This window comes from Malus domestica, chromosome 17, assembly GCF_042453785.1.
Source record: "Malus domestica chromosome 17, GDT2T_hap1".
Lineage (NCBI taxonomy): Eukaryota > Viridiplantae > Streptophyta > Magnoliopsida > Rosales > Rosaceae > Malus > Malus domestica.
This window is the reverse complement of record NC_091677.1, coordinates 547,597-566,570: the sequence shown is the minus strand read 5'-3', so window position 1 is coordinate 566,570 and position 18,974 is coordinate 547,597. Positions and strand designations below refer to the sequence as shown.

The 18,974-nt window shown below is 34.2% G+C and overlaps 2 long non-coding RNA genes across 16 annotated transcripts; both read right to left on the bottom strand.

The window, feature by feature from the left end:
* Window positions 1-172: 172 nt before the first annotated feature.
* LOC103410844 (uncharacterized) lies at window positions 173-1,506 on the bottom strand. Of its 2 annotated transcripts, none has more exons than XR_011578001.1 (4): window positions 1,153-1,506; window positions 953-1,053; window positions 775-846; window positions 173-222 (listed from the first exon to the last, which is right to left on the bottom strand). It is a non-coding gene; the product is annotated as an uncharacterized lncRNA (long non-coding RNA). The 2 variants fall into 2 exon arrangements; XR_011578002.1 differs by having other exon boundaries at window positions 173-225; window positions 1,153-1,291.
* A 4,090-nt stretch (window positions 1,507-5,596) lies between these two features.
* Window positions 5,597-17,679, bottom strand: LOC103404172 (uncharacterized). 14 transcript variants are annotated; one of them, XR_011577866.1, is made up of 9 exons: window positions 17,481-17,679; window positions 17,101-17,272; window positions 16,491-16,585; window positions 16,200-16,304; window positions 15,949-16,029; window positions 15,102-15,220; window positions 14,587-14,702; window positions 12,208-12,285; window positions 8,238-8,378 (listed from the first exon to the last, which is right to left on the bottom strand). It is a non-coding gene; the product is annotated as an uncharacterized lncRNA (long non-coding RNA). The 14 variants fall into 14 exon arrangements; XR_011577868.1 differs by having other exon boundaries at window positions 12,219-12,285; XR_011577869.1 differs by having other exon boundaries at window positions 12,223-12,285.
* Window positions 17,680-18,974: the final 1,295 nt, after the last annotated feature.

The following is an 18,974-nucleotide window of genomic DNA, read 5'->3' as shown; positions in this document are numbered from 1 at the left end:
TGAGTATATCCCCTGATTTCATAGCCGACCCCACTTAGTGGGAAAATGTTTTGTTGTTGTTGTTGTTGAGTATATCCCCTGATTTTACAGATGCCTTGCAAGTGGGGGAGCTCGAAGAGAGCATTTGAACCAAATTCTTTATAAGTTACAGCTCCTTACAGTCTTCAAACTATTTTCCTTAAGTTGCATATTCGCCAAGGCTGCTTCCATCAATGTTCTAGTCTGCTGTAAAAGTAACACATGAGTTTTTCTAACTTCAACAATAGAACCAACAGAGTCAAAGGTCAAGCATTCTGAAAAGAAACCATTATAGTATCTGTGTGTAGTATATGTATTTGTGGGTGTTTATCTGAGTCCATCATTCGTTTGTGCTATGAGTATTTAGGAGTGTATGTTCGTGTGTGTACTTGCCAAAAAAATATGATTTTTACTTTCAGTCGATCAAATAAAAATTTATTCAAATATAACACTACTTGGTTTTGAGGCTCCTAGTATTGGCAAATAAAAAAAAATTAAAAAAATAAAAAAGACTCCTAGTATTCTCCCAATGTTAAGTTTTAATATTCATTTTTGCTTGGCTTAATGATTTAGGGTTTAGGGTTTAGGGTCTAGGGACCAGTGAGTATTTGTTCGATGTATGTGTGTAGATATAGAGACTAATCCAAAATTAAGACATGTAGGAAATATTTGAGCTTTACTTGATTACCGACGAAACAAATGCTCAGAAATAGGATTTGAACTCATATTTGAACTCAGGTATGAAAGAAATGATACCTTTTTATTGACCAGAAAGGTTCCCTTCATAGCACAGCCCTCGTAGAAAAGTCGGAACTGCATGAGCAAAGACTACAAGGGGAAAGCAGGGGGGAAACAAAAGCAAAAAGGAAATGAGAATATATTGAGCGAACTTAATTCAAAATCTCCAATTTACCTAAAACATAGACTCACAAACCTCAAAGTATTCATTGTTGAACTCTTCTTTTTCAGTAATTCTTTCGGACAAAGTCATGCCAAATCCTCAAATATGAATCCAGTTCTTCTCTTCCTCTTTCTCTAATTGAAATCGAGTTAGGGTAAATTACACAAAACTACCTCAATTATGGATCGAACGACATTATCATACCTCATCTTTTTAAAATGACAATTTCATACCTCATCTTACGAATTTGTTCCAATGTCAAACCTCCGTCAGTTTTTCTATTAATTTATATGTTAAGTGCTGACGTGGTTAGAGACGGGGCCCACTCACTAATCCAACTGGATTAAAAAATAATTAAATATTAAAAATTATAAATAAATTATCTTTTTTATATAAAATTGTGGGATCCACCTCTACAAATCCTTCCCCACCCGTCCCCCTAACCTACCTCCACCACCCCCTCTCTCTCTCTCTCTCTCTCTCTCTTGCCTCTCTCTCTTCTCTCTCCCTGCAACCTGCATCCCTAAAATCCCAAAACCCAGAAACCCTTCCCACCTATCCCCCCCCCTAACCTTCCTCCACCACCCACCCTCTCTCTCTCATCTCGCTCTCTTGCCTCTCTCTCTTCTCTCTCTCTGGGCAACATGCATCCCCAAAATCCCAAAACCCATTACAAATCTCAAAACCTAAAATCTCATCAAACCTCCCAAATCTCGAAAATGCGGCCTTGTTCGACTTCGACCTCACCCTTCTTGTCCAGATGGTGCAAGGATTAGAGAGAGATATGGAGTGTCTCTGATTTGGAGCTAGGGATTAGAGATAGAGAAGGAGTTTCTCTGATTTGGGGGTGGGCTCGGGTGGGGAGAAGGGGTATGAAGCCATCGTCGGCCTCCTTGGCATCGAAGAGGGTGGGTGGTGGATGAAGGTTGTGGGGGAAGGTGGGAAGGGTTTCTGGGTTTTGGGATTTTAGGGATGCAGGTTGCAGGGAGAGAGAAAAGAGAGAGGCGAGAGAGAGAGAAAGAAAGAGAGAGAGGAGAGAGAGAAAGAGAGAGAGGAGAGTGAGAAAAAGTGGTGGAGGTAGGTTGGGGGGGGGGGATGGGTGGGGAAGGATTTGTAGAGGTGAATCCCACAATTTTATATAAAAATAATAATTTATTTTTAATTTTTTAATATTTAATTATTTTTTAATCCAGTTGAATTAGTGAGTGAGCCTCGCCTCTAGCCACGTCAGCAATTAACAAAAAAATTAACAAAAAAACTGACAGATATCTGACATTGGAACAAATTTGTAAGATGGGGTATGAAATTGTCATTTTAAAAAGATGAGGTATGATAGTGTCATTCGACCCATAATTGAGGTAGTTTTGTGTAATTTACCCATTGAGTTATCTGGTGAAGTGGTGTTAAAGTTTACATAAGTGTCAAAAATGAACTTCTTTGCAAAAGAATACAATAATTTATGATGAAAATCTATGAATACCAACCAAAATTATATAGGGGAAAGAAACCTTACCAAATTAAAAGGATATGATTAGACCCAATACTCTTTGATGAATTCCAACAAACTGAATAGGGGTTTAGACAAATAGGCAGAAATTAAAAAAAATGCATTCAAATACATGAACAAAAGATAATAAAATAACAAAAAATCAAGAGAAATCAACTTTGTAGTAAACTCTAGATCCCAAAACAAAAAAAATTATTCCTTCACTATTTCCTTAGCTAGCCACCGCTCTCAAAATTCCTCAATCCCTTATATCTCACAAAGAGACACATGCATGTCCATTTCAACTCTTAAAACCGAAAGAAATGTTAGGGTTTCTTAGTTTCTTACCCAAATCCACCAATTTGAATCAAATCTCTGCAACACAGATGTGAAACAGATACACAAAACACCAACATTACAATGGTTTTTTTCTTTCATTCAAAGCTTGCATAATTGAGAAAGTTATATTTCTAAGAAAGATTAAAACCTTTTTACAAAACACACTTATTGAAAAACCTCACATTTATAAAGACCGGAAGTTTTTGCTCTAATTTAGTTCCTACTGAGAGAGTAGTGTTGAATCTACTTTTATTATACGTTTAATTTATAATCTAATCTTATTTTGTCTTAAATTTCTTTAGAAATAAGAATTTCAATTTCAATTTTTTTTTTTTAATTCATATACTTACCTTTCTCTTTACATATTCCTGAAGCTTATGATATGCCTTCCTCTTTAGATATAGATATATCTTCATTTTATGCATTTGGATGCTTTAGTTTTTTATGAACAATTGTTTTGGCTGAACAATTTATATGTGCAGAGTAATGAAATCTATCATTGGTATCAGTGGCATTCTAATGATATATCTAATGAATGATAGAAAGGATGGATATAATAAGCATTTTCTTTGTCATTTCAATGCAGTGATAAGCTAGGTTTAAGCTTTAAGCGTTGAATTGGGTTCCTTTGCGATTGAACTAATTATATCAACTACTGATCTCATATGGTCAATAAATATGTAAGCTGTCTTTATACTCGAGAGAAATTAAGTACATTGGACAACATCAATCGTCCTCATTGTTTTTTTATTTACTTTTTTTTAAATTTATTTTCCCCCTCAATTTTTCTGCCATGCTATTTCATTTGGTTTTTTATTTTCCTAAAAGTTTTCATTTGAAAGGAAAGTATTGCATTCGAAAGAATTCTACGTCGATGCTCAGGTTTATATTTTTTTTTTGTTTTTTTCCTTGCTTAGTCATTATCTTCTTTTCGCTGCATATTGATATTGAGTTTCTGTTTGGAAATGCCTCTGTTTTTTTTTTTTGTTCACTTGCTAAAAATGTCTCTGCCAAAATTTAAAGGGCCTTTTCTTTGTTTCTTCTTATATTCCTCTCTCTTTGTCCAATTATAAAGCAGTTTTTAGTTTTTGTCAACTCTTTCTAATTTAAATGCACTCTTTTTGTCACACATTGTATCTGATAGAGCAAATGAAAAAAGAGCAAAAAACGGTTATATATGCTCCCTCATTATCATAAGAAAACTCCATCTTAGCTTTTGGTTATGTGTCCCCCATTTGTTTACTTATATGTTGTACTGTTTTGAGTTAAATTTAACAAACCATCCACACTAAGAGCTCCCTATTTCAAAATGCGAATACAGAGAAAATCCATAAGAGAAAATTGCAAAATCCTTTTTTTTTTCTAGAATAACAAATTCCATTTCCAGCTTACCTTATATATTATTCTACATATGTATGCCCTCCTCCAATACAACATTGTACAACAATGTCTTCTCTATTTTAACTTTACATGTTATTCATTTGTATGTTGTTGCTCTCATACTTCAAATAATCCTCAATCGCTTTTTAACACTCTAATGTTGCATTGTTTGCACAAGATTCCTTTATATATGGTTTCTTTGTGAAATTAATCACATCAAATTATTACATCTTCGCCATAATGATACCTTATTTACTATTTTAATTTCTACATACACATTTGTTTTTTGACTGTTTTTGTTGCTACAAGTGATTTATTTGAACTCCCCGACTGTCAAATTAGTATCACTGAGATATATTTGATATAGGACTGAAGTGCGAAAAATGGGTTGGTTTGAATGCACTCATTTTAGTTTTTTTTTGCATCTGATAGAGCAGATGAAAATAGAGGGAAACAAAAATCTCATTTGCACCTTCAGGATCACAAATGAACTATATCTCAGTTTTACTTATGTTCCCCTTTTGTTTTCTTATATGTACGAACTAACAACTCCTTTTTTTTTTTCAAAATTTGTAGGAACTAGCTGAAACCTTAAACCTCAACATAATGAAGATGAAGATGAGCTGGAAACAGTGAAGTAGGAAAATCTAGATTCAATAACATGTTCATAGTCTATCTAAATATTTTGAATAATGAGCAGTTTAATGCTGCTAATTTTTTTATCACGGTAATATGTTGCTAATTTACCTTCTTAAACAACAGACATGTAAATATTGATATATAAAACTTATTTTATGTTAAATAGTATTGTCTTAAACGGTGTTCTTAAAACCCACAGCAAAACGCGGGTATTCATGCTTGTAGCCCCTAACTGTGGATGGAGGGCAGCATTTCCATCCTCCCTATTTCCTCATAAGCCTGGAAATCTTTTCCCAAATATGGGAAAGCCAATAATTTCTCATATTGGCACCAACCCGCTTTCCCACCCGATAAAATCATCAAGTTTTCTGCATTAAGTATGATATGGTTTGCACCAACCCGCTTATTCACTTTCTTTTTAGGAAAAACATAATGAAAATTACTAAAAAACTTTAAATTTTAACCATAAGTACAAAATAAAAGATAAAATAAATAGTACCATTATTGACTTTTTAGTATAAAAAATGTGATTTTTCGTTAAATCGAACAGCACCTAAAACTTTTCGTTAAAATTCCATTCTTTTTTATTCCACAAGACAACAAACCATACATGTTAAAAATGCCAAGAAATTTTTATTTTTATTTTTCAGGCCTAGGCATGAAGGTGACGTTTTGTCAACAAAAGAACCTAGAAGTGATTTAACAGACGGTTATGTCAGCTTACACGTCACACCTTAGCAAAGCGAGTTAATATCTATTACCTAGTAATTTGAATATGTTATGTGTCAAGTAACCAGGGTTGCACAATGCAACTGCACACATCGAATCTAAACTTCGCAATATAAAATGAACAGAAACTGTTCAAGTAATTCTTCAATTTCAAGTTGGATTCTAAGCTTTCAGAATGCAAAATCATACAGAATCAAATCTGTAATTGAAGATGTCAAACAACGAAAAAATTTCACAAGTAGAAGTACAACAATGACTAAATCAACAATATTATATCAGCAAAATCCAAATAATTTAATGGCTTAGGTTGAGACATCAGCGGAAGAGGTCTTCCTCACGAAGCTCCTTTAGATCTGACCACCTTGACTGCCTCAAAGGGGCAAAGGGCAACGCGCTTGCATTGCCGGAGGGAGGATTGGAGGAGGAGAGATTTCGAGAAGATAGCCATGGCAAAGGGCAACACGCTTCCTCTCGAAATATCCGATGATAATTCCATGGCTATCAAGATACAAACAGTCAGGGATTCAAATCTTTCCAACTTACATGAATTTAACGTCCCCAGTGTGGAACAATATCCTTGTAAAACCTGCATTGAAAAATATTCACATGTTAATCTTAACGACGACAATTTTGTTTGAAGCAACAAAACATGTATATGTGGGTGATCATAAACATTACAATGATGATGCAGTACAACTTGATAAGAACTATAGATCGATCAAAGTATAAGAATCAGGAGAAAATCTAGAGAGAGAAGGTGGTGAGAGTGAGTAACTTATGCAATGTTTCAATTTCTTCATAATGAAGTAATACATCATTTTACAAAGAATATTTATGCCCTGTTAGTTTTACAAACTTCATATGATACACTCAAAAGATTTTCACATAGTTGGAGTGAAGCTGAAATTTCCAAGTCACATAGTTTCATCCAATTTTACAGTGACGGTGTTAGAAACACCTGGGAATCAAGATGAAATCGGTGACTAAGTTTAGACTAAATGACTGGCAGAAACCATCATGACACACAGCAACAAGAACAACACTCTCAAAATGTAGAAGAAACAAACAATTGATTATCCCCAAAATCTAGGGTTGCACAATGCAATTGCACACATCAAATCAGAACTTTGCAATATAAAATGAACAGAAACTGTTCAAGTAATTCTTCAATTTCAAGTTGGATTCTAGACTTTCAGAATGCAAAATCACACAAAATCAAATCTGTAATTGAAGATGTCAAACAACGAAATTTTTTTACAAGTAATTCTTCAATTTCAAGTTATATTCTAGGCTTTCAGAATGCAAAATCACATAGAATCAAATCTGTAATTGAAGATGTCAAACGACGAAAAAAATTTCACAAGTAGCAGTACAACAATGACTAAATCAACAATATTATATCAGGCAAATCCAAATAATTTAGTAATTTACCCATTTGTTGGCTTAGGTTGAGACAACAGCGGAAGAGGTCTTCCTCTCGAAGCACCTTCAGATCTGACCACCTTGACTGCCTCAAAGGGCAACGCGCTTGCATTACCTCTTGCAATTCTTATTGTAAGTACCACGAGATACATGGTAAAAAACCTAAATGTGTGAAAAGCTTGTTATGAATAGTATTATGCAAAGGGTAGTGGGGTTGTAAGCTATCTTTCAAAAATAAGATTTCCAAAATCGAATCTTTCGTTTGCAGATTTTTCTTTTGTGGTTCCAACATCGAAAGTAAAAGGAACAACTGTGATTGGAATCCATCATGGAATACTATTAGCTTATGATTCCAGGGTAACAGGCCAAGTCGACAAAAAAGAGCCTCAAATACGTAATTCCCGATATGGTTTTTCCTTATTATTCTCATCTTTTTGTTTTGGATATTGCAGGACTGTTATTTCCTACTTATCACTAGTCTAATTTCCAATCTCAGATAATTACAAAAAGGTTATAAAGTTTGGGAGGGTCGAGATTGCTATCATTGGTGAAGTTGAGAACCTCAAAATCTGCTAGGTGATAAGCAGGATCATCGTGTCTTGGGAAGTTCAATTAATTCAGATCCTGGAAGTGACTCACTTCTCAAGACACGATGATCTTGCTTATCACCTGGCAGATTTTGCGGTTCTCAACAGCACCAATGATAGCAATCTGGAGCCTCCCGAAATTTATAAACTTTTTGTAATTATCTGAGACTGAAAATTAGACTAGTGATAAGTAGGAAATAACAGTTCTGCAACATCCAAAACAAAAAGAGAAGAATAGTAAGGAAAAATCATATCGAGAATTACGTATTTGAGGCTCTTTTTTATCGACTTTGCCTGTTACCTTGGAATCATAAGCTAATAGTATTCCATGACATTCGAGGATTCCAATCACATTTGTTCCTTTTACTTTTGATGTTGGAACCACAGAAGTAAAACCTGCAAACGAAAGATACGATTTTGGAAATCTTATTTTCGAAAGATAGCTTACAACCCCCACTTCCCCTTGCATAACTATTCATAACAAGCTTTTCACACATTTAAGTTTTTTTTTACCAATGTCCTTATGCAGTTTCCCAAAGGAAAAAAAACATAGAAACTATGTGGTCCACTTTTAAATTCATCATATCAGTTAGTAAAGAAAACAAAAACTTCAATGGGAATTTTAAAGTTACCTCTTGCAAACTTTGTTGTAAGTATTACGAGATACAGTGGCCATGTATCCACTAGCAAAATTCACACCATGCTGCAAAGATTTAGTAAACTCGAACCAGCAAAATTTTGTTGGATACTTGTCCGTTGTATCTTGTGATACTTGCAACAAGAATTTCAAAAGGTAACTTTAAAATTCACATGTATTGAAGTTTTTGTTTTCTTTTCAAACAAGGTTTCATGTCAATGCGTTATGAGCGATGCCCTCCTGCGCATCAAAACACAAAAAACATTCAACTTATTGGCAAGGCAATGCCTAAGTACCCTAAATTCCAACGTTAAACACTTCAAAAGGGTTTGACGTAACTAAAAAACAAGTGCAAGAATCCTAAAATAAATGTTATAGACATTATAAGTGGCATCGTAGCAATTGTGTTTACAAAATAAATAATAAAAATTGCAGAAACGAAGAGGGGCACTGTCACAGCAAACTTACCTCTCGGATAGTTGAGCAAAATTTCTCTCCATACTAATAAGTCATGTTATTATGATGTAGTGGAGCATGTCAATTTACAAGATGTAGACTCTGAAAAAGTTATACAGCTAAAAATAAATCCTTGTTCTTGGCAACCTTTGAGAAATATTTTATTTCATCTTTACACTATCACGATTCACGACTAACTTACCTCTTGGATTGGAGGAGAACTTTCATGGCACGAGGACAGCAACATGGTACCCGTGGAACTTGTTATCATCGGCTAGTTGAGCAAATTCACTTAAAATAGCTACTAACTTTAGTTAGATTTTGTCGAGCATGCCAATGTTTAGAGTGTAAACATTGAGGGAAAACTATTTTAATTCATCTTAAATTAATATTCCGACCTTGAATATATTTGGTCTTATTGACAATTATTAGTATGTAAAAGTAAATTTCTTAGGGCTTAAGTCTCATCCGTTAAACAACACCTAAAAAGTACTTACTGATACAATACGAATACTTGCAATACAAAAGATCATATAAACTTGCACTCAAGTCGTTAAACTCTTGAAACAATTTGAAAGCTCGCCTCGAAACTCTTGAAATATAAAGAGAAATGAAAATTCATATAAAACTGAGAATGCATAAGACAAACGTAAAGTTTGTAAAGGAAGAAATAAAAAAATCAAATGCACTTACCATACACTTGGAAAAGTTTTTTCGGTTTGCTTGAAACACGAGTATGACGGACAATGAAAATATATTCATCAATTTTGAGTTTGGTGTATGAATTAGTATGAATGTACGGTTTATATAAACAAAAAAAAAATGATGAGGTTGTGGGTAATGCCACGTGGCACTACGTGATTGGTTGAAAATCTTATTGAAATCTTGACTAAATCATTGTAACTAGATAGTGACAAGTGACGTGTCAGAATTGATTTAAAATCTTATCGGAAATCTATCCACAAAATAGTACTTTCGGATAATGACACGTGACATGATAAGATTGGTTAAAAATCCTATCCGAAATTAAAACTAAATTATTTTATTAAAAAAATAATAATAATATTTTAATACAAATTGACTACAGATTGTGCCAGCGCATATTTTAAAGGTGGAAATGCATTTGGTCAATTACTGTTTATTGGATCCTTTACTATTCATTTGAATGGATTAAATAGGCTGACTGTCAATGCATTTTTAGGGCTAGAATTGCTCTTAGAAAAAATGTTATGCATAAATAAATAAAAGTAAAAATAATCTAATGAACTCATTGGGTCATTCTTTGGCACAAATTAAGATGAAAACGTGCCACATTAATTTGAGTTACGGGCTTAGCCTAACACAGATAATAATTTGTTTGATTGACACATAGTTATAATTATTCTAATTATTAGTATGAATTTCATAACTAAGACAACCTAATCTAATTTAGATTGGGTTGTCTTAGTTATGAAATTCATTTTTTTTATCTCTGTGTTAAACTAAATTAGATTGGGTTGTCTTAGTTATGAAATTCATACTAATAATTAGAATAATTATGTGTCGCAGAGACAGGTATGGGTTGTCGACTATGATAGAAGGTGAACCAGCCTCCTATGTTTCTCACTATGAGGTGTATGGTTCTGGAAAAACATTTGCTTCCCAAATATTAGAGGCGTGCTTGGAACCTTATCAGACTTTCGAAGAAAGAATAAAAGTATGCAAAATGGCATTGCTAGATGCGGCAATTTGGGACCCATCACAAAGGATTCTTGAGAGGTAATTTTATTTACAAATCATTCCAATTGCCTTGTATTTGTATGAAGTGTCTCATAAGGTAATTGTTTACAGTTTGTTTTCTTAGCTTCAATCACTTATTGAAGCAACTGTGATCGAGTTGTATAGTGTGAGCTTTGATGATTGGAACCACAACTGCCAGAGATGCAGAGTCATGCTGATATATAACATTTTTGGGAGTGTTGTTCCAGCCAACGACATAAAAAAGCGGCTGCAGTTAGTAATAGTTTTATTTCGCCATTAAACAATCTTTTTTTTTTTAGAAGAACCATTAAGCAATCTATATTTAATTATATTTAGGGTTTTGGTAGGGTATTAAAAGAGCAGAAGTGAAGTTTGTCAGTTCATGTCTTACCAAGCTACATGGGGCATACTACACTCGATTGGTCATTTTTGCAAGTGAGGAAGGTGCTCGTTAGACTTTAGACACAGGAGAAGATTTGTACAAGAGATGCAAAAGCCTATTTTTGCGTTGCAAGGGAAAAGGTTGAAGAAGTTTTTTGCAGCAGCTAAGGAAATCTGGATGTGTTACCTAAGGAAGGAAAACTTGGATGCATTGGTCCCACAGATTCGTTGACACTTTAGTATCGTTTAATTTCTAATAGCTGAGTCTCATGACCTATTTGACAGTAAAATGACACAGATTCTCCGAAATTTCAGTCATGATACCCCTTGTTGTAAAATAATTACTGGTTCTCCAAATTTGAGTTATCGTGACTGAAAAAACTAAAAACTCGAACCAGTAATTGTTTTACAGCAAGATGTATCATGTCTGAAATTTTGGAGAATCTGTGTTATTTTACTATCACAGAGGCCATGAAACTCAGCTATCAGAAATTGAATAATACTAAAATGTCAACGGATCTATGGGACCAATGCATCCAAGTTTTCCTTCCTTGGTTAACACATCCAGATTTCATTGGCTCCTGCGAAAAAACTTCTTCGACACTTTTCCCCTGCATTGCAAAAATAGGCTTTTGGGACATCTTCTCCTCCATCTAAAGTTTGACAAACACCTTCCTCACTTGCAAAAATGACCAATCGGATGTAGTATGCCCCCACATAGCTTGGTAAGACTCTTTTAATACCCCTGCCAAAACCTCAAATATAATTAAATATAGATTGCTTAATGGCTCTTCTCACAAAAAGAAAAAAAAAATTGTTTAATGGCAAAATAAAATTATTACTCGCTCCAGCCGCTTTTTTATGTCGTTGTCTGGGACAACACTCCCAAAAATGTTATAGATCAACACGACTCAGTCGTGGTTCCAAATCATCAAAGCTTGCACCATACGACTCGATCACAGTTGTTTAAATAAGTCAGTTGTTTAAATAAGTGATTGAAGCCAAGAAAACAAACTGCAAACAATTACCTGATTAGACACTTCATACAAATATAAGGCAATTGAAATGATCTGTAAATAAAATTACCTCTCAATAATCCTTTGTGCAGGGTCACAAATTGCCGTATCCAGCAATGCCATTTCACATACTTTTATTCTTTCTTCGAAAGTCTGATAAGGTTCCAAGCACGACTCTAATATTTGGGAAGCAAATGTTTTTCCAGAACCATACACCTCATAGTGAGAAAAGGCTGGTTCACCTTCTGTCATAGTCGAAAACCCATACATGTCTCTGCGACACATAATTATAATTATTCTAATTATTAGTATGAATCTCATAACTGAGACAACCCAATCTAATTCAGTTTAACAATCAAAAAAATGAATTTCATAATTCCAATTCTCATACAACAGAAAAAAGAAAAAAAGTAAAATAGAGAAGAGGATGTGAAGCGATCTAAACAGACAGTATTGGACAAACAAAATCAAAGTACCGAGTTTGAACCTACTATCCCCTGCTCCAGCAGCCCAAAAGCCAAAACCCCAGATCAACTTCCATCCCGCCGCACCGCCTGTCCCTTGCCCCGGTTTGAAACACTCATTCGCATAACTGTGGTCGAGTCACTCAGTGCGAGTTTGGACCAGCACAACCCTACGGTTCAAAGTGACTTCATTCTCATCCATAGCCATCAGAGCGTTGCCTAACTGGACGACATTAAAAATTGGCTCGAGTGAGTTTAATAATTTTATTTTCACCATTAAAAATACATTTTAAACGTATATTTAATTTATATTTGCAACTTTCACATGGAGATGGGACCAACGAGAGTAGAGCGTGTCGGTCCACGGCTTACAAAGCTCTGTGGGCAGTACTACATGAGGCTGGTCTTCTTTGCAAATAGGGAATGTGCGTCTGGGACATATGATGAGGCAAAAGAAGTTCAGAAGGTGCCTATTTTTGCCACGAAAGGGGAGGGTTTCAAGAAATTCACTGGAGGAGCTGAGGAGATATGGGTGTGTTGGCTTACTAAGGCCAACTTGGAGGCAATGGTCCCTTAGATTGATGATTGAGGCAGCCCCACCGGAACTGGGATTTACTTCTCAATGTTTGAGAATATGTAGAGAGTTACTGAAAGTAGCTGAGTTGGATATCTATCCTATAGCTGTGAGATATCCAAGTCAGCTACTTTCAATAACTCTATATATTCTCAAACATTGAGAAGTAAATACCAGTTCCAATAGGCTGCATCAATCATCAATCTAAGGGACCATTGCCACCAAGTTAGACTTAGTAAGCCAACACACCCATATCTCCTCAGCTCCTCCAGTGAATTTCTTGAAACCCTCCCCTTTCGTGGCAAAAATAGGCACCTTCTAACTTCTTTTGCCTCATCATATGTCCCAGACGCACCTTCCCTATTTGCAAAGAAGACCAACCCAATGTAGTACTGCCCACAGAGCTTTGTAAGCCGTGGACCGACACGCTCTACTCTCCCTGGTCCCATCTCCATGTGAAAGTTGCAAATATAAATTAAATACACGTTTAAAATGTAATTTTAATGGTGAAAATAAAATTATTAAACGCACTGAGTGACTCGACCACAGTTATGCGAATGACTCTTTCAAACCCATAGCAGGTCAGGTAAGAAACATGTGCTGATAACCCCTCTATTGCTGTAAAACAAAATAAATTCGTTGTCTTTCTAATCTAACAATTTTAATTAGGATTTTTGAAAAGTTTATAATACTTCGATATTTCTAATTAGGATTTTTGAAAAGTTTATAATACTACAGCGATTTTCAATTACAATTTTAAGTATTTTTGAAAACTCTAGGCCTATTCAATTAGGATTTTAATAAAAGTTTATAATACTTTAGGTATTTCTAATTAGGATTTGATTTTGAAAAAATCGAGAGAATTCGAGAAATATCGTAAAGTATTTTAAGCATTCACAAATCTCGCGTCTCCTCTTTTAGATTTTGAGATAATTGAATTTCACTCATAATTTTGCTTGAAATCTCTAAAACAAATCAATTAAAAACACATCATATTCCACAGACTTATATAACTTAATTGATATATCTCAAAATCTTAATTGAAATTGAACACATGATAAGTAGCATTTGGAAAATTTTATAGCATTAATTACTATCTTTTTAAGTAGCTTTTAAAATAAAATCATTTTTATCGATTCTTATTTATTGTAACTACCTAAATTAGAGAGATAAAGTATGGTATGAATTAAAAAGGAAGTTAAACTACTAAGCAATCCACCACTTTTACGTTAGCTATCTTTCGAAAATAAGATTTCCAAAATCGTATATTTCGTTCTGTGGTTCCAACATCAAAAGTAAAAAGAAAAACTGTGATTGGAATACTACTAGCTTATGATTCCAGGGTAATAGGCAAAGTCGACAAAATAGAGCCTCAAATACATAATTCATTCTCAATATGGGTTTTCCTTATTATGCTTTGTTTTGGATGTTACAGGACTGTTATTTCCTACTTATTAGTAGTCTAATTTTCAGTCTGAGATAATTACAAAAAGATTATAAAGTTCGGGAGGCTTCAGATTAAGAGCATTAAAATAGCTCTAAATTACAACAATAGGATGAACTACAAAATGATAGAGGAAAGATTAAGAGCTTACCCTTGCAAAATCAAATGAAAGAAGCAAGACTTGTGTTAACAGTTATGTGATATGTGCATTTGCAGACATCAAGATTTTACATGTGCAAGAAAGGGAATCACTCCATTAAAAAGATAGGAACTACTGATATTGCAGGTACATCAACCGGACCACTAATTTTAAATGACAGCATATGCTCGAGTAAGCGAAAGACTAAAAGACGAAAAGAAGAGGGTTGTATACCCGTTTCAATGTCATTGTCAGGGCCCTCTTAAACCTGGTTCCAGAATGACGATAGTCCAACACTCTCATAGTAACTAATACTTATTGTGACCTTCACCCAGTTTGTGAATTAGAAGCTTGAAATACACCAAAAATTATATTAATAGCCATTCCCTTAATTTTAACTACTAACAGCGTAAAGAATTTGGAAATTACAATTAAGACCAACGTTTTCCCACTTTTTTTCATTGCCATAAAAGGCAGAAAAACAAAGGCTTCTAAAACTCAAACCAACCGTCTCATTTCTTCCCAAAAATAAACAAATTTTAATCCAACATTCATAAATGCATGGTCAAACAGGGGAAAAATTATGTTAATTTGGGTTTCAAATTTACAGACAGAACTGTTTACAATAAGCATATATAACATGATTTGGTCTGCAGTGCTTTCATCAATAGTTATAAAAAAATAAAAAATAAAAAATAAAAATAAAAATAAAGATTCTAAAGATATGCATGCAATAGAATGACTATTACCTCCAAGTAAGCAGTTGTATGGTTGCAATCTAAGTTGCACACATCATGTTCAAACTGATAGCTTCAGTATAGCACTTCGACAACATTATTTCAGGCTTTTCCTTAAATGAAGTATTTCCCTGGGAAAAGATTAGTAAACATAGAAATTGAAACAATACACATTAGTACATTGGTATCCCGGTTCTTTGCTAATAGAAAATGAAATTAAGGGGATGAAGAGATCTAATTTCAATTTTTTGAAGGAGAACACCATACTTCATTCATATCAAAGAATAGCATGATTCCAATTTCAATTTTGAACATAATAAAACATATAGCATTCATATATTACTTAAACTTCTTTCAAATTTACTTTTGTATTTAAAGATCGTATATTTTAATGAGTTTAAATTGACTTTATATATAAATTATAGGTTTTTATATTTAAATAATAATGTACATTGTATAATTACATTTATAATCCATGAATACAATTAGAGGCCCTTGAGTTGTATAATTACATTTATAGTCCATGAATACAATTAGAGGCCTTTGAATTTCTTTGCAAGAGAAGATTTAAAAGGAAAAGCAACTGCAAATATACAGACGGAGGGAATTTGAGGTTTGTAGACCATCTACTCATCAATTTTTTACTATAGATACAACTGAGTAGTGAGAGAGTTTTAGCTAATACTATTCCATTCCACAGGTAATTATAAAAAAATAATCATATAATTTCTCACAATAAAAATCAATGTACTAAAAACAAATGATATATATCAACTTTGATGATTTCTCTTATTTTCCCTCTCCTTCCCAGCAACCAAACAGGGGCAAAAATTACCAAAATATGAAAAGATTGAAGTACCTGAGCAAGTTGGAATGCCTGGGTTGCCATATACACTTGGTGTAAAAATATCCGGGTGGGCATTTTCAGAGCACCAAAATCCTTGATCCATAAACGTATGTGAAAAAATCAACAAAATAATATTGTGATTGCATTAATCCGTAGAAACAAATATGCTAAAATCGAACTTCTTTATCAGAAAGTAAAGACACGATCCAAAAATCCGTTAACATAAAAAAGATGTCAATGTCCATTAGCAGCAAGTGTCTCACCTGGAAGACAAATCTCTCTTTCATTCCTTGAACTGATAGAAGACCTTTCATACGATATATGTCCTCACTTCATTCAAACAACAGTGTACCAAGTCATATGTTAGCCTGAAAAAATAAAAACGAAATCAGTAGTCTTTGTCAGGTTTTCTTTCATACATGCCTGGACAAAGACTCTGGATGCAACTGGCCCTCAAATGTGTACTTGTCTCATTCAAAGGCAACAGGTCCACATGGAAGACACAGAATAAATTATCAAATATATTGCGAAATAAGACAAAACATAGATCCTACCTTTTCAAGATCTAAGTTCCCTTCACAAACTATGCTGACAGAAGAAACACCAGGATCATGAACATGATCATAGGTGTGGTGATCCTCATGATGGTCTGCATATCAGTTTCAAATGTGTGAATATTAGTTCATAAATCTATATTAAAAATAGTAGCAATGTCAAATTACAATTATAGTGGAAGATCAGAACTCTTAAAGCAAATCAAAATATTATCCAATCAAAAACCAAACTAAATAAATAAAAACCTAATTATCCCCAACTTCGAATATGTAGTTATCTATTATCCATTCCAAGAAATGCGAAATGCATAACAGAAAACGTAAGATAACTGGAGTAGGAGGGGAGAGACTGAGCTGCTGAGCGCAGGTAGTACAATAAAATCTTATCCTTTACACTTCGGTAATTAGTACCTTTCCTACAGAAATAAATTCAACAACAAATGGTAAATAAATCAACAAAATAATATTGTGATTGCATTAATCCGAAAGAAAAAAATATGCTAAAATTCGTAGTTCGGGTGCAAAGAACTTAATTTTCAGCAATCCAGAGTCAGAGATGCACACAACAGGGAAGAGAGTATATTTTTTGAGGCACAAACCGAGTCTTTACCTTTGCTTTTTGTGGATCTCGGAACTGGATCAATGTTTTGCTCTGAAACTGGAGGATCGAACATGGATCTGCGAGTTTGAGCGAAATATCATCCATAGGTTGACGATCCTAGAGCCCTAGCATGGAAATATCATCCTTGGGTTGTTGGGATCTAGACTGCAATGAACATGAGCTACGCAACAATTAAAACCAACCTGTTAATTAATTTTAAAAAAAAAATACTCAAATCATGCTTCTACAGAACAAAAACACAAAATTTATAAATTCCAAAAAACGAACATTCGTTATCAAACTTATGGAAACACGATAGGGTTTGGGAAAGAACGAATCTCGCTATCAAATTTCTGTAATGTTAGGGTTTGGGTCGGAGCTAGGATTACCTGATAATGCCAAAGTCTTCGCCGGGAGGGAGGCGGATGGAATCGGGGTGGAGCTGCTAAAATGGAGGCCGTGGTTGAGATAAATTGGACAAGGGACGGCTAGGGTTAGAGAAATTGAGTGGCTAGGGTTTTCTTTTAGAAAAATGGAGAAGAATAGGGGTGAGCGGCGCTGGGGCTAGAGGTTGGAGAAATGAAGAGAGAAAAAGAAGAAGTCGAAGGCGGCGAACTCTACGGACAAAATTACCCTAAGTTCTAATAATTACCCTTCCAATACAGCCCAAATCTGATGGGTTTCTTGTAAATAAGGTAAAATCAAGGGGTAAGCCGTCCTAAACCCTGCTGACAAAATTACCCTTCTAAGTTCTAATAATTACCCTTCAAACCCATCCCAAATCTCATGGGTTTCTTGTAAATAAGATGAAATCAAGGGACACAAAATTGACTATAGCTAAGCTACAGTTAAATCCTTTCTCAATTTTAGAATAGATAATAATAATAATATGAATCTGCTAGGGTTTCCATCAGCACGTGTGCTTAGCGCCTCATGTTGGATCAGCAGGTCACGAGTTTAACCCCCGGAGCCATGCATTTTTTGTGCTTTATTTTTAAATTTTGCCAGCGCCTCGGTTTCCCATGATCATGGTTGTCCAATCCCTTTTATTTTCTTTTGTTTTTATTTGTTATTTTATATTTTCTTTTTCTGTTTTTATTTTTCCTTTCCTAGTTTATTTTGTTTGCCTTTGCTCGATCTTTTTTTTTTAATTTGTTGTTCTAGAGAGTAGTCTTTTTTTTTTTCCACACCTTGATGACAATGTGTGATTTAAGTTTGGAGGTGGGAAGTAAAATTTTTAATTTGAGTCCAATAAAAAAATTCATTCTTTTTAAGTTAATATTCATAGATTATTTTAAATGTTAGACCAAATGGACATGGTGAAGGTTGATCCCACAATAGAGTCTTTTCTATTTATCGTTGCTTAGACACTAATTTATGAGTTATACTTTGAAAATTTGCACATTCACACCAACATGGTTTGTGGGGAGTGAAATTGAAGCACTTACTTTTCATCTAAGTTAATTTTTAATTTTTGTTCTAAATAAAATAAAGTTTTGTTATTATTATAAATAAAATAATAATTGTTCCACCCGAGACTTTGCTTAGTAACCGAGCTAGTCCTATCTGATCAACAGTGATTCTCGCGTCAAACGGTAGAGTCTTGGCATGAGACACGGTGGTTAGTTGGTTTTGTAGCCTTTTTAGCTCGAGTTAATAAGTTCTTAGGGGTGTTCTACACTTAGTACGCTAAAGCCTTAGGGTTTGGGGAGACATTGACCTAAAGCTTGCATGTGGGGTTGGTTAGAAAGCTTAAGGGAACTGACATTGCACGACCACTACTATGACTAGAAAAAATTATTATGAAAAGAAAAAAAAAGAGAAATAAAATCGAAATAAAATAAAATAAAATGACTATATAAGTGTGTGAAGGATTAAATAAA